This window comes from Chionomys nivalis, chromosome 11 (genome assembly GCF_950005125.1).
Source record: "Chionomys nivalis chromosome 11, mChiNiv1.1, whole genome shotgun sequence".
Taxonomy (NCBI): Eukaryota; Metazoa; Chordata; class Mammalia; order Rodentia; family Cricetidae; genus Chionomys; species Chionomys nivalis.
The window spans coordinates 15626380-15642595 of record NC_080096.1 but is presented as its reverse complement, the minus strand read 5'-3'; the positions used below and the strand labels follow the sequence as shown (position 1 = coordinate 15642595).

The 16216-nt window shown below is 45.3% G+C and overlaps 1 protein-coding gene across 3 annotated transcripts in view; it reads right to left on the bottom strand.

Moving 5' to 3' along the window:
• Window positions 1-10854, bottom strand: part of Zbtb40 (zinc finger and BTB domain containing 40) — a 70522-nt gene extending 59668 nt beyond the window's left edge. For 2 of the 3 annotated variants that reach the window (XM_057784768.1, XM_057784770.1), the window contains exon 1: window positions 10733-10848. The gene's annotated coding sequence lies outside the window, so the exon portion shown is untranslated. Of the gene's footprint in view, window positions 1-10721 lie in introns of all 3 variants that reach the window. The other variant, XM_057784769.1, reaches the window with a different exon arrangement.
• Window positions 10855-16216: the final 5362 nt, after the last annotated feature.

Sequence of the window (16216 nt, the reverse complement as noted above, 5' to 3'; positions counted from 1 at the left end):
AGCACAGAATGGGAATGAGGAATTTCTCAGGTGACCCTGGCTCAGTTCTCAAATTGCACAGCTGAGTGTTTTAGCTTGCAGTTCCTTGATAGCGGAAGTCTAGGAAGACCCTTCCTGCTTTCTATATTACATGTGCAGCTGATCTCACTGTAATTGGTCCAGGACATCCTGTGGATACCTCCCATTCCTCACTGATAGGTCAACTGGAGCTGGATTAAATCCAGGGTATAAATACTTACCCCAGCCCTAAGTTCATATTAAATTCACAATAAATAGTTGCTCCTTGGTACCCATGAGTATTGATTCTAGTCCCCCAGAGTTATCAAAACCTTTGGATGCCCAATGCCCACAGAACATTGTGCAGAACTCCAAATTACCCCTGTACATCCTTCTGTACGCTTATGTCTCTTAAAAATGCAAATGCTATGTAAACAAACTCTACATGTTCAGAACAGGTGTATTCTTCCCCAAATATTTTCCTTCTACTGATTTTTATTGAGCTCTACATTTTTCTCTGCTCCCCTCCCTTTCACCTCTTCCCCAAGGTCCCCATGCTCCCAATTTACTCAGAGATCTTGTTTTTTTTTCTACTTCTCATGTAGATTAGATCTATGTAAGTCTCTCTTAGAGTCCTCATTGTTGTTTAGGTTCTCTGGCATTATGATTTATAGGCTGGTTTTCTTTGCTTTATGCTTAAAAACCACTTATGAGTGAGTACATATAACTGTCTTTCTGGGTCTAGGTTACCTCACTCAAAATAATGTTTTCTAGTTCCATCCATTTGCCTGCAAATTTTGTAAATGTACCACATTTTCCTTATCCATTCTTTGGTGAAGGGGCATTTAGGTTGTTTCCAGGTTCTGGCTATGACACACAAAGCTGCTATGAACATAATTGAGCACGTGTCCTTGTGGCACGACTGAGCATCCTATGGATATATACCCAAAAGTGATATTGCTGGGTCTTGAGGACGGTTGTTTCCAAATTTTCTGAGAAATCGCCACAATGACATCCAAATGGGTTGTACCAGCTTGCATTCCCACTAGCAATGCGGAAGTGTTCCCTTTACCCCACAACCTCTCCAGTGTAAGTTGACATCAGTGTTTTTGATCTTGGCCATTCTTACAGGTGTAAGATGGAATCTCAGAGTTGTTTTGATTTGCATTTCTCTGATGACTAAGGATGTTGAACATTTCCTTAAGTGTCTTTCAGCCATTTTATATTCCTCTGTTGAGAGTTCTCAGTTTAGGTCTGTACTCCGTTTGTTTTTTTATTGAATTATTTGTTCTTTTGATGACCAATTTCTTGAGTTCTTTGTATATTTTGGAGATTAGACCTCTGTCTGATGTGGGGTTGGTGAAGATCTTTTCCCATTCTGTAGGCTGTTGTTTTGTCTTGTTGACCATGTCCTTTGCTTTATGGAAGCTTTTCAGTTTCAGGAGGTCCCAGTGTCTGTGCTACTGGGGTTCTATTTAGGAAGTGGTCTCCTGTGCCAAGGCATCCAAGTGTACTTCCCACTTTCTCTTCTGTGAGGTTCAGTGTGGTTGGTTTTATGTTGAGGTCTTTGATCCACTTGGACTTGAGTTTTGTGCATGGTGATAGACATGGACCTATTTTCATTCTTCTACATGTTGATATACAGTTATGTCAGCACCATTTGTTACATATGCTTTCTTTTTTCCATTTGATATTTTTTGGCTTCTTTGTCAAAAATCAGATGTTTGAAAGTGTGTGGATTAATATCTGGGTCTTCAATTCAGTTCCACTCGTCCTCCTGTCTGTTCTTATGCCAATACCAGGATGTACAATACTGTAGTAGAGTTTGAAGTCAGGGACTGTGATGCCTCCAGAAATTCTTTTATTGTACAGGATTGTTTTGGATATCCTGGGTTTTTTGCTTTTCCATATGAAGTTGAGTACTGTTCTTTTGAGGTCTGAGAAGAATTTTGCTGGGCACTGCAATGAATCTGTAGATTGCTTTTGGTAAAAATGCCATTTTTACTATGTTAATTCTACCTACCCAAGACCATGGGAGATCTTTCCACTTTCTGGTATCTTTTTCATTTCTTTCTTCAAAGATTAAAGTTCTTGTCATACAAGTCTTCCACTTGTTTGGTTAGAGTTACTTTGAGATTTTTTATGCTATTTGTGGCTATTGTGAAGGGTGATGTTTCTCTAATTTCTTTCTCAGTCCATTTATCATCTATGTACAGGAGGGCTACTGATTTTTTTTTTGCGTTAATCTTGTGTCCTGCTACATTACTGAAAGTGTTTATGAATTGTAGAAGTTCCTTAGAAGAACTTTTCCCCCAAATATTTTCAACCCAAGGTTGATTAAATCATGGATGAAACCCATAGGCAAATAGGGCCAACCGCATATTCCAAATGGTAAGCAATGAGGAAGACACTCTGGAAAGACAGTTATGAGGTAGCCCTAGGGACCCATCCATAGCAGGTAACATTTACCAAGCACCTCTTGTACCCTAGGCATGGTGGCAAGTGTCTTATACAAGCGGCGTTACACAATCTCTGCAAAACCAGTGAGTCAGTTACTAATATTAACCTCTTTCCACTGAGGAAGAGGAGGCCTGGCAAAGTGAAGGGATTTGTCCAAATAACCAAGTCAGTGAGTGGCAGTTAGTAAATGAACCCACACTGTCTGATGCTGGAGACGATACTGTTTCCAGAAAATTATAAGGTCCAAGCCTGAGAACCTGAAATTCAATGAACCTTGGCATCTTAGTCTTCTCACATCTGAATAACTTGCTGCCAGAGGTACTGGACACACACAATAAACAAGGTGGTTTTTTAAATAACAGCACAAAGTAGGTGTGAAGCTCCTCTGTACAGCACTTATCTGGCATGCCTGAGGCCCCGGATTCTGCCCCAGCACCAAAAAGACGGAGGGCATGGTAAAATCTACTTACTCTCTGTGTGAAGCCCTGGCACAGTGCAGATCTTAAATACTCCAACAGGCTCACATGCTGAAGGCTTGTACTTCAGAATAGAGCTACTAGGGGTGGGGGAAACTTAAAAGGTGGGGTGCATGGAAAGTCTGGGAACTGGGGTATATCCTAGAGGGCATGGAGGAGTCTGGTCTTCCATGTGCTCTTAGCCTCACCACAGGCCCCAAAGCAACAGAGCCAACCAACCAGGGACCAAACCATGAGCCCCAAACTTCCAAAACAATGATCCCAAACTCTTGTCTTTATGAGTTGCTATCTCTCAGGTATTCCGTTTCCCAGCAGTGGCCTGTGCAAGCAGCAGAGCTCTGCCGAGCTCAGGTGTCATGTCTCGCACTCATAGACACTTTGCTCCCAGGGAGCTTATGGCCCAGCTGAGGAAAGCCCTCTCTGCCTAAATCTACCTTTTCTTCCACCTTTGTAAAGAAGAACAGAAGCACAGAATGACTCCAGACGCCTGTCTTTCTGCACTATGTCCTACCGCAATGCTCAGATCATTGGGCCCTCAGTTCCTTCTGTGTGAGCTCCACAGAGCAACATCACGCTCCTTGCCTGTGCTGGGAACTTCTTCCTTTGTCTTTGAAGAACTGGGAATGGCTTTTATCTCTAGCTTTCCCCCAGTCCATCACAAGGGAGTCTAACAAGAGGGTTATCTTAAGGAACTAACAAAAAAAAAAAAAAAATGCAAAAGTGTAGCTTCTCCACTGCCTTTAACGCTGGCAAAGAGCCTGTGGGATTCCATCGTTATTTGCTCAAAAATGTTCAAAGAGAAACACGGAAAATTTCATCTTCACCATGCTGCAGCCCAGGAAAGAAACCCAGAACTCTAGGGGCCAATTACTCCACCATCCGGACTCTGACCTTCAGAAGTCTCCCTCTGGTTTTAGCCTGACTGGAACTGAGGGCAACTGACAGCAGAGGGCCAGCTGAACGGGCAGCTTGTGTCCAGGCTGGTCATACTTAATGACTGCTGGGCCCTCAGACGCTCAAAAGTTGCAGTGCCATGCCAAACCTACGGGCTAATTGAGCAAATTTCACTGTCACTTACTTTAAAGTTGCTACCTTTGTGACATCAAGGGCTAGGAGCTGGGCACTCAGGACAGGGGCAGCCCTTTGAAAATCAATCACTACCAATGGCTCCAATAAAGCCAGAGGGAGGAGCCAAGCAGGCAGAACACACAGAGGCAGTGAAGCATGAGCAAGAACTGGCTGGCTGCAGACAGGAGTGAGCAGCATTCTGGATGAGAAGCTCATGCCAAAGCTGAGAACACAGGCAGGCTGAAGACGGCGCGCCTGCCTCCCTCCCTCCTGCCTTTCCCAGGACAACTGAAGCTGCAAATGTGAAGAGGCAGAACCAAGCCTAGTTTAGTGCTGCAGCTCTTGCATGGAGCCTTCAACATGTGCTTTCCCAAGCCTATCCTCAAATTAATACACTGGGAATCGTTCTTCAGAGTTTATAGGAGTGTGAGCTAGGAGAGGTTGGGAGATTCTAGTTCAGTGGTAGAACGCTTCCTACCATGTCCAAAAGGCCCTAGTACCACAGTAGTAAATATTTAAAAAAAAAAAATGCTAATAATTGGGACCTTAAATTATAAAAATAAACACATACAAACAACACCAAATGGACTCAGCAGGTTGTGTTTATTTACTTACACATATATGTAACAGTAATATTTAAGAGGTCATAAAGTTGAGCGGTAGTCAAATGACACGAGGGAAAACTGGAAAGGGGAGATTGTGGTGTAGAAATAATGTAAACACGGGACTTGTGTATGAACTTCTCAAAAAACAAAATGTTCAAATAGTCAGTACTGAAGCTCTAAAGGCTGAAGCCATTCTGTGCAATGGACACGGGGCTGCTGTATGGCATTTTCTTTGAAATGAGGATTGGCTCACAGGCTGCTCACTTACCGGAGTAAGCCTGAGTGATCCTACTCGCCTCAAGAAAAACTAGTACTCACTGGCTTCCACTTCTGCTTAGAATCAGAAAATGTGAAAATTAAAATAAAATAGGTGAAAGCTCCTTATTCAAGTGAATATACCAAAGGAGGAAATAATATCCAATGCCTAGTGGCAACGAAAGGCACACAGGACTACATGACATAGTTATGTAAACACAGTGCATGGCACTTTGTGTGTGTTCGACAGCAATTTTTATTATGATAATGGTATTTCTGGGATGGGTTAAGGTAAACAAACCGCTCTGCATCAGTGGCTGCAGATTTAGGAGTGCCTGGGTGCAGGCCTCTCACTGTCACCCTCTCTCATTTCCCCTTGTCTAGTTTGTTCATCTATTTAGTGGGTGGATACTGAATGCTTCTTAAATACAGGACAAAGTGCTAAATACTAAATAGGAAACAGTGGAAACAGACAATAGAAGGGCCTTTGGGGGGCAATGTAACGGGATAAAATACCCTAAAGGGGTAGTTATGAAGCATCTGGTTACATGCTACAAGGCTGTTGCAACATCCAGCACAGAGGTCATAGTAGCTTTAACCAGAGGTGGAGAGAGGGGAGCAGAGACCAACACAACAGAAAAGCGGCTTAACCAGCAGCAGTTTCTACCACCATCTCCTATGAACTAAAAGAAGAAACTGTGTAATCAACTAGACTTTACCATTCTGCAAGGTGACATGTAATACACAGTCAACCACCATGTTGTACACATTAAAAAAAAATTCACTCCATGTCACTCTAAACAATACATTAGCTGCAGTGATAAAGCTGTGTGACAAGGTGTTTACTGAGCATGGGCAAGGCTGATTTTAATCCCTGGCACAAAAAGAAATACATCAAATATTAAGAAGGAGGAGGAGGAAGAAGAAGAGGAAGAAGAGGAAGAGGAAGAGGAAGAGGAGGAGGAGGAAGAGGAAGAGGAAGAGGAAGAGGAAGAAGAAGAAGAAGAAGAAGAAGAAGAAGAAGAAGAAGAAGAAGAAGAAGAAGAAGAAGAAGAAGAAGAAGAAGAAGAAGAAGCAGCAGCAGCAGCAGCAACAACATTCTTGGCTTGGTACAACAACAACAACAATCTTGGCTTGGTAGCCCACACCAGTAAGCCTAGTACTCAGGATGAAAAGGCAAGGAGAATCAGGAATTTCAAGATGTTAAGGCCAGCCAGTGCCACTTGAACCCATCCAGGCAGGCAGGCAGGCAGGCAGATCTGTTAACAAGGTCGCTAAGAGACACCATCCACATCTCACTAGTCTTCTGTAAGGAATTTTGAAGCATGCCCTTAAGTTTATCCATCATGTCTGACCACTTCATATAAGAAACAAAACCTAGCTGGGCGGTGGTGGCGCACGCCTTTAATCCCAGCACTTGGGAGGCAGAGGCAGGCGGATCTCTGTGAGTTCGAGGCCAGCCTGGTCTACAAGAGCTAGTTCTGGGACAGGCACCAAAGCTACAGAGAAACCCTGTCTTGAAAAAAAAGAAAAAGAAAAAAAGAAACAAAACCTAAAAAGGTACTTCTAAAACTCAGGTCAAGGGCACAGATCTGTACAAAGGACTGCCTGCACGGCTTTGGTCTGGTGTTACACGTGACATTCATTATCAGCTCTGCTCCTTTTGAGGGGTCAAGGACTCTCTGAGATCTGATTAAAGGGATGGTTCGCCCCCTGCAGAATGGCATTCTGGAGGATTTGTAGCCATTTTCAAAGGCTTCATGGATCCACTGAGAGTCAACATTTCCCTGGAGATTAACGATCTCGGTTTTTCACGAATCAGCTATACTCTACTTACTCTGTGTAAGGAAATGAGTTGCTTGGTGTCGAAATTTTGAGGATCCGAGTTAAGTAACATTAGGGAAATAGAAGGAAAGTCACTTTCTTTCTTTCCTTACCCCTCTGTTCCCTGGAGAGCTGCCAGGGCCTCACACTGTGTACTCTCTGTGAATGAAATACTGTACCCTCTGCACAGCTTAAAGAAAATGACAGCTTCATCTCTGAACTTAAATGTCCTTAATATTTAATTCCTTCCTATGTGGTTAGTAGCTTGGGTCTCCACATTCTCCAGATGATGGCTTTGGAAGGTAAGCTATTGGAAGTTCAGAAAAGTACATACCCCAATTCAATTTCCTCGGGAAAATCAAAATCTCACAGGGGTGAGAGCTCAGAATGATTGAGGGACCAATGCCGTTGTTCCCCAGGTGTGCTGGGGAGGGGTAGCGTACGTACTGAGGATGGAGCAACAGGGCACACCAATTTGTTTTTCAATCTATTTCACTTCAGTTCAGAGCATCATCTCAGACAGACAGCCCAGGAAAACAAGCTGCACTTTGGTTACTTTCAGTCTTCCTCAATCTACAAATGCAGCTGAGTGTTGCCAGAGTGCGGCCTGTTTTCCTGGGCTGCCGTTTGCACTGATGCTCTGAACTGAAATAAAATAGATTGGAAAACAAATTGGTATGCCCTGGCTCCTCCTGCAGTTTCATACCATGCTTCAAAGCTGGCGTTACCACCTACTCTTTACTGGAACCCAACAGACCCAAATCACAAAGTAGAAACAGCAACGCTCTGATGGAAAGGTCCCACCCAAACCCGAAATAGCAATTTAATTCTGGGCTTGCAGTTCAATACTGCATTAACATGCCACTCTGTGGCCAGCTCCCAGCTCCATTCGCTGGCCTGGGTGACATCTTCTGATGACATGCCTAACACGGTTACTGCATACAGTATAAAGCAAAACCTGACATTCCTTCTTCCATATGACAGCTGCAGTGCTCCGTGGATTTAGTACAGCCTATCGTTTCTCACGCTCTTGTTCTGTTCATACCTATTCAAAAAGCCTGGTGCTTTTCAAGTATTCCATACCACGGTAAAGACGCTACGATTTTGTTCTTTGAGACACAGCCTCACGATTCTCGTTTTTTTGTGGGCTGGCACAGGACTCACAGAGATCCACCCTCCTCTGCCTTCTGAATGCACAGATTAAAGGTGTGCCTCACCACGCCTGGCTCTTAAAGGATGCTGCCTCATTAGAAAACATTGAAAGGAAACCCACAATCAACTTCAAACACACCCTAGAGTCAGCACCCAGATTTCCCCAAAAAGTCCCAAGAAAGTGCAGATATCGGGGCTGAAGGTGTAGCTCAGGCTCAGATCACATGTTTGCTGTGGGACAGACTTTGGTTACATTCCCAACATCCCCAAAATGCAGGTATCCCTGATGGAGGAACATTAACAGTTCTAAACTTAAAGTGCTAAAATGATGAAAAACTTTCTATGTAGACAATTGTATAGCTGGGTTGGTGGGATGGCTCAGTGGATCAAAGGTACCTGCTGCCAAGTCTGACCTGAGTTCAGTCCCTCATGGTGGAGCCACGTGGTGGTAGGAGAAAACCAACCCCCCCCCCATAAACTGTCTTCTTCCTTCCACCATCACACTGTGGCATCCAGGCACCTCCCCCCCATCTACACTCTCCTCCCCCCCTCACCTCACCACACGTGCGTGTGTGCACACACACAATTAATGTAATTTTTAAATAATTTAAAAGAACAATTAAATTCCACTTGGGAAAGCTGCCCTCTATTTAAACACTAGAGAAATCTATCTCTCCCTCTCCCCAAAAGATAGAAAACACACATTCTCCTGCCCCTCATTTTGTTTGTAACACATCTGAAATTTCACTATTATTTAACACACCTGGGGTCAAATTTGGGTTAGTCTTTCCAATTGGATGTAATTACATACAATAGTAAGCACACTGTACCCCAGCACTCCACAATAGGACAAGGAGACAGGTTGCATTACCAGTTTAAGACCAAGAAGACTCCCCTCTCAGAAAGCAAACTCAGGACCTATTAAGATATTTTTCTCTTCAATAAGCAAGACAACACCCTACTGTGCAGACCATAAGAGCAGACAACAACTCTGCAATGTGTCAAGCCACCCAGCTCTACCAGTGTTCGTAGTGTAGAACAAATTCTCAAGTATTTGCTCAGTGGATGCTAAAGGTTTGTATATTTACTACCTTCCTGAAAACATCAAGTTGTGGCACCGGCTAGCAGCTGAGGCCACAAAAGTAAGATGTGGCATTACTCTCGTGGACCTCACAAGCTGGCAGGGAAGACAACAGATGGAACACAGCATGACATGATCTGTTTACTTCAGCTCCATGCTCCCCATGCATAAACCATGTAATACTGGCCATCTCTCCAGGGTAAAAGGTTAATCCTAACACTGTCTGTGTCACAGACTAAGTGACAGTTCACATTAAGCCTTAGTGCCAGTATCTGGCACAAAGAAACTGCTCAATGAGCATTAACTACTCATTTATTGCTCTGGTGCTATGAGATAGGTTTGAAATTATTTTTTGTCAGACAGGCAGGGGTAATGTACAACTGCAATTCCAGCATTTGGAAGCTGAGGAAAAAAGATCTCAAGTTAAAGGTGAGCCAGGGCCGTGCAGCAAGATCCCTGTTTCTGTGTACCTGTATATCACCCAAGCCCGTAGAAGACCCCTGTTTCTGTGAACCTGTACATCACCCAAGCCCGTTGAAGAATTTAAATTCCAAAGAGACAGAGGTCAGGGCTATCTTGTGCACTAGTACATTTCCAGGAATCAGACCTGCACACGGTAGACGCAAACGGCTAATTAAGTTTGCTTATGCAAGCCTAGGTGTTAAACAAACAAAACAACCGTTAAATGTTTGAGGGGGCTGGGCAAGGGGTACACTTGGGAGGGAGAGGCAGGAGAGTCAGGAGCCCAAGGCCAATCTCGGCTACCGTGTACACACGTACACACACACACACACACACACACAAAGACAGGGGTCGGGAAATACCATCACAGAAGAACCATGTCTACATGACCGGTGGGTATAATTTATGCCAAGTACTGAGATTGCTCACACAGCGATAACCAATACCAAGATTTGGATACAATTACAAGAAAGAACATTCCAAGAGAGGCAACAGGGAGGTCCCAGTGTTAGGCTCAGATTGTCGGTCCTATGACCTAGTACACCCCAAAACAGCTTAATCTCAAGTCATTTCTTTTGCAAAAGAAAAATATTTCCAACATCATGTGTAAACATAAAGTAGATGGTCTATTGGATGCACTGGGCGGGCAACATTGCGAAGTATGAGAAACTAGCTTGACCGTGACACGGAAGTCAGGGTATTGTGTCAATCGAACGTTAGCTCAATCTACTTGTGCCTCGGGCCAAGGCTGGCAAACTTCTGTAAAGCGCCACTGAGAAATGACTCCAGCTTCACGGGCCTTTCCATCAAAGCGGAATAAAAGCCAAGCAACGGCGAGCACTCCCCCGCCCCGCGTCGGGCAGGCGGCCAGACAACACATAAACAATGAACGTGGCTGCTTCTCGGTGCAACTTCACTTGTGGGAGCTGAAGTTTTATTTCATATGACTTCTATTTCCCCACAACTATTTTAAAACGGATAAACCATTCTCGTCGCGCAGTAAACAAAAGCTGAGAGTAGGGACAGGGAGGGAGCCCTGGGAGGGAGGGCGTCGGCTGGCCAGTCGCGGGGAGCTGGGTAAAAAGGCCCGCGGTTGCCAGGCAGGGTCCCGCGTCCTCCCGCAGGAGTTCACGACCGAGATTACGCCCGGGGTGAGGGCCATCCCCGGGCCACGTCCAGAGGACAGCGGCGACTGTGACCAACGCGAGCCCCGCGGAGCTCGCCACGTGCGTAGCCCGCAGTGCGCAAGGGTCCTGGGGCGCCCCTCATTCAGGGAGTCTCTCGGGCCGCTGCCGCAACAGGGGTCTCCACGCGAAGTCCCAGCGCCGTTTCTATGGTTACCTGTTCAGTACCGATTCAAACTGCCGTTCTTTATTGACAGCGCCATAGAGGACACGAACACTCCTGCCCGAAGGGAACAATAAAGCTTTCTCCATTCAACAGCGCCAAAGACGCCAAAAGGCAGCCATCTTGGGGCCGGGGGACGCTGAGGGCAGAGACGCTGATGTGCTCGCGCCAGTCACGTGCTGGGGGTGGTCTCGCGAGAAGGCGGTGCCTGTACCACGTGGTCACTCTCCACCAATGGTAGGCTCCCAGGGAACGCTGTCTGCTAGCCTGTTCTTGACCTCTGAACTCCGCCCCAGTTCCTTGGGAGAAGTTTGCCTGGTCTGGTCCCTCATTACCCGGGCCACCCTGAGATCATCAGCGTGGAGACAACAAAGGTTTCTGTCCGTTTTCCATAACAACGAACACGGTCACGTGCGGGACGGGGACGGGACTTATTCTGGACTGGGCTTGGCGTGGATTCTTTTACCCTTGTTCTCTCTCGTCTTACTGCACCCCGATCCTAGCGTCTTGGCAGTCAAACATGCAGACTTTTTTTGTCCCTGCTACCGATGTCAGACCCAGATCCAAGCAAGCCTCTTGTTGCAGTGTCGTGCTCCTTCTGTAATTACAGCTGTTCCATCAGCAGTGACAATATTCAGCGCTGTAGCTGTCAGTTGGACTCGATGCAATGCCGTTTGAAACCGAAAATTCAGTCTATCGAGTAGAACTGCTACCTCGATAGGTGACTGCTGCTGTCACCTGGCTTATCGTATTTACTGTTACTGCGGTTTGCACCCTCTGCCAGAGACTGTAACGTTCGTACAATTCTGCTCATCGGAACACTCTGGCCAACTGTTGTAGTTCGTTTTTGTTGTGATAAAACACACTGACAAAAAGCAACATAATGAGTCAGGCTTGGTGGCCCATCCTTTAATCCTGGTGCTTTGGAGGCAGAGGCAGGCAGATCTCTGTGAATTTGAGACCAGTTTGGTCTATGGAAGGACTTCCAGGACACCCAGGGCTACATAGTAAGATGAAGAAGGAGGACCAAGGAGAGAAAGATTTACTTTAGCTTACAATTGTAGGTTAGTCCATCACTTTGAAGAAGTCAAAGCCAGACATGGACTTCACAGTAATATCACGTCCACAAGAGCAGAGAGAAGTGAATACACACACACCTGTTTGCTTGTGTGCAGTTGGATTTCTTACACAGTTCAGGACCAGACTGGGGAGTGGTGCTGGCCACAGTGAACTGGGTCTTCTGGCCTTGGTTAGCTCAAGACACCCCCAAGCCCCTCCCCCCCACAGCCCCACCCAGTGTAGACAAACCCCTAGTGAGACATACTTCCCAGATGATTCCCGGTTGTGTCAAGTTGACAGCGCTAAACATGACACCCGTAGTCACCTGTCAGTTGTTTACACTGTCATCACTCAGTTATTCTTGCCACAATCAAACAGCATTTAGCAGGCCCCTTCCCGGACACAGTCACCTTCTGAGCCACTCTCCCTGTTATCCTCACAGGTCCCCATCACCTTTAGCCACTGGTGTAGCCTTTAGACCTTCACCTGCAGCTGTTATGATGACCGAGCCCGACAGCCAGCAGCCTCTGGTTCACTTATAGTAGGAGCCCCACAACATAGAACTGTAGGCTTTAAGAAACACCTATGACAGTGCTCAGCACATCAGGGCTCCACAAGTAGGCACTAAATGAGTGGATCTTTTAAAAACAGCGTGGTCACTGTGCTTTATGGAAACATGGCTGACTTGCAACTCATGCAGCAGGGATCAGTTTTAAAGTCCTCTGCTTAACTAGGTTCCGCATCACATAAAGAGTAAGAGTAGAGATCACAAGAAAGGAGGTCACCATATCCACAGAATTTTCATGACTGTGGTGACAAAAAAATTTTTTTCAGTGGTGGGGATCAAGCCTTGCAAATGGTAGTCAGAGACTCTACCCCTGAGCTGCATCTCCCAATCCCTAAAATAGGATTTCAGAAAGATTTTTTTTTCTTATTTTAAAAGGAACATATGGAATCAGGCAAAATGTCTCAGCAGGTAAAGTCACTCGTCACCAAGCCTGACGACCTGAGTTCCATCCCCAGGGCCCCACATGCTGAAAAATGATAACTGAATCCCACAGATTGTCCTCTGACCTCCACACATGCTGTGGCACATGTCTACCCATACCCAAATAATGAATATACATGTAATAAAAAGACTACATGGCCAGTGAAATGGGGCAGTGAGTAAAAGCTCTTGTCAATCAAGCTTAACCTGAGATCAGTCACCAGCACCCATGGGAAGGAGAGAACCAAGTCTAGAGCGTTATCCTCTGACCTCCACATATGCGCACTGTACTCGCCCACATAGATACACATCATACATGAATAATAAAAATTAGAATAATAGCTGGGAGTGATGGCGCACGCCTTTGATCCCAGCACTTGGAAGGCAGAGGCAGTCTGATCTCTGTGAGTTTGGGGCTAACCTCGTCTAAAAAGCAGGTTACAAGACAGCCAGGGCTACACAGAGAAACCCTCAAAAACCACCCCCCCAATTAAAATTACAGGCAAGGCTTTCCCTAGTAGACACGTGATACACGCACATGCACACACACACACACACACACACATCCTTAGCTGCAGTTTCCTGGTAGCATTTACTTGAAGTTTTTCATTGAGTATCCCTAATTCAAGAATCTATAATCCAAACTACTTCAGACTCAGAAGACTTTCCAGTGGTAACATAACACAATGAGTAGAAAATTCCGCACTGTATCTCCTGTGGCAGATTGTAGTTAAAACAGGTGAGAGGGCTAGAGAGCAATGCTTTAGTGGGTAAAAGCCATGGCTGTTTTCCCAGAGGGACCTGGATTCAACTTCCAGCACCCACAAGGTGTCTTCCAACCATCTGTAACTCCTGTATTAGGGGATCTGATGCCCTCTTTTAGCCTCCTTAGGTACCAGGTACCCACATGGTACACAGACATACATGCAGGTGAAGCACCCATACACATACCCATACACAAATAGGTGCACTGACACCTGACTTTATATAGCTTTCAGCCTATATATGTAAGCTGTATATGAAGTACCCATGACTTTCTGAGCCCATGATTTCTCATATGTATGGCAAATATTCCAAATTCCGAAATCCAAAATACTTCTAGTCCCAAGCAAATTCAACTTGCATGAAACATTTTTTTTTATTTCATTGGTGTTTTGCCTGTATGTATGTATGTCTGTCTGTGTGAGGAAGTTGGATCCTGGAGTTACAGACAGTTGTGGACTGCCTTGTGCGTGCTGGGAATTGAACCCAGTTCCCCTGGAAGAGCAGACAGTGCTAGTAACCACTGAGCCATCTCTCCAGTTCCCCATACATGAAATATTTTTAAGAATATATTTTGCTTATTCTTGCAGTTTCATAGACTTAAACATCTTGACCATATGCACCCCTACTCCCTCCCACTCCCCTGAACACCCCTCAACAAGTCCCCCTCCCAACTTCATGTCTTTTTTTTTTTTTTTAATTTTTGTAACCCACTGAATCCAATTAGTGCTACCTGATGGAATCCTGATTGATCTTGTTAGTTTGATCTTGTGCGGGTAACCATGAATTCATGGGTGTAGTGGCCATGTCATGTCCCAAAGATAACATTACATAGCACACATGCAGGCAGAACTCTCTCTCTCTCTCTCTCTCTCCTGTCTTCCTGCTCTTGCATTCTTTCCACCTCTCTTTGGAAGTGTTCCCTGAGCTTTGGAGGTGGGGCTGATACAGGTGTATCTCATGTAATGCTGAGCGTTCAGTAGACTTATTCCCAGCACTTTGACCAGTTCTGTGTCTCTGTAGTGACTGTTGCCCACTGCAGAAAGAAGCATGTGTGGCCGAGACCAAGAGACAGTCTCCTGGAACTGACTTACTTACAGTTCGGGAAGAAGAATACAGGAAGGCTTGTGAGTAGGTTCCATGGTAGAGCATGTACCTAGCATGTGAGCCTGTATTTCAGAACAGCAAAACTCTGACTGGGCACGGTGGCTACGCAAGAGGTTGAGGCAGTTGGGTCACTTGAGCCCAGAGTTGGAGGCAGTGTGGTAGCATAGGGGGACCCCGTCTCAAAAAGGAGGGTGGTGGAGAATGTAGGAAGCATGGCATTGCAAAGAGCACTGCCCCTGGCTTCTGGCTGCTGTTCCATGGAAGAATAAAAAAACAGTGCCTGGACCATCTGATAAAGTAGCCTCACTTTCTCAGAGAGTGGCAACAGCTTTTGTAAAAATTACATGAGCTTCCCCATTGGTAGAAACTTGACCTTGATGGGAAAGATACGTGGGGAATTTTCAACTCTGTCCACCATAATAGAGTTGCTTCTCGGGCCACGGCACTATGTAAGATACCCGATGGTTTCAGTTAATCCACCCACTGTGGTGTCTCAGGAATGTGGGTCAGTGCTAGAGCACTCGTTCATTATTCAAGACCCCATCACCAAAAAATGAACGCAATGAAAAGCTACCATTTCCACAGCGTTGAACACATACCAAGGACACTGAAGCGGGAGGTAGCACAGCCAGCAGCATTTCCCTGCTAATGAGAACCGTTGTCATTTATCTCTTTATGCCTCTCTGCCACATGCCATGCCACCTGGGTGTCTGGAGTATCTCGTTTTACTCTCATAACCCTCAATGACCTTGGTACTATGAGGCTGGAAAGAGTTCAGCAGTTAAGAACATTTACGGCTTTTGAAGACGACTTGAGTTTGGTTCCTAGTACTTCTACCAGGCAATTCACAACCACCTTAAGTCCAGGTCCAAAGGGAATCATACCCTCTTCTGGTATCTGTGGGCACCAGTACTCGTGGGCATGTAGCCCCCGCCACACACACACCTAGACACAATTAAAACTGTTTTAAAGAGGAAACTGATTCAAAGAAAGAAAATAATGTGCCTACAAACTCACAGCTCTTGAAGAAATTCAGTCTTCAGCCAGGAGATCTGACTCCAGTGTCTGCACACCCTTCAATCTTGCATATTAACTTATGTTTTATGTAATAAATGTATTCACTGTAAGGAATGAAAAGATTACAGCAAAACACAAAGGTGCTGGAAAGCCAGTGATTGTAAATCCCACCACTTATCTATACCCTGCCATTAGAGCTGAACATCTCTCCATCTCTGGACATATTTACATTAGTAGGTGACTGTGGAGATAATAATGACAATTGGTGACAGCTTCTATCCGCTGATCGCGATGTGCTGGGCATTATTCTAAGCACTTTCCTTGAACCAACATACTTAATTTACTCGAAGAGAGGTGGAGAAACATCATTTTATTAAAATGAGCTCAGTGGACATATTCAGGGTTCACAGCAGCCAACTACCTGCTGGTGTCTCCCCCCCACCCCGAATCTGGTTTCTTCCTCGGTGTTGCTGCCCTCCAATCAAATTTGCAGCCCAGAGTCCTGTGGTCCCGAGCTGCAAAAGTTGAGTCCTTAAATAGCATTTTCCATGCAGCT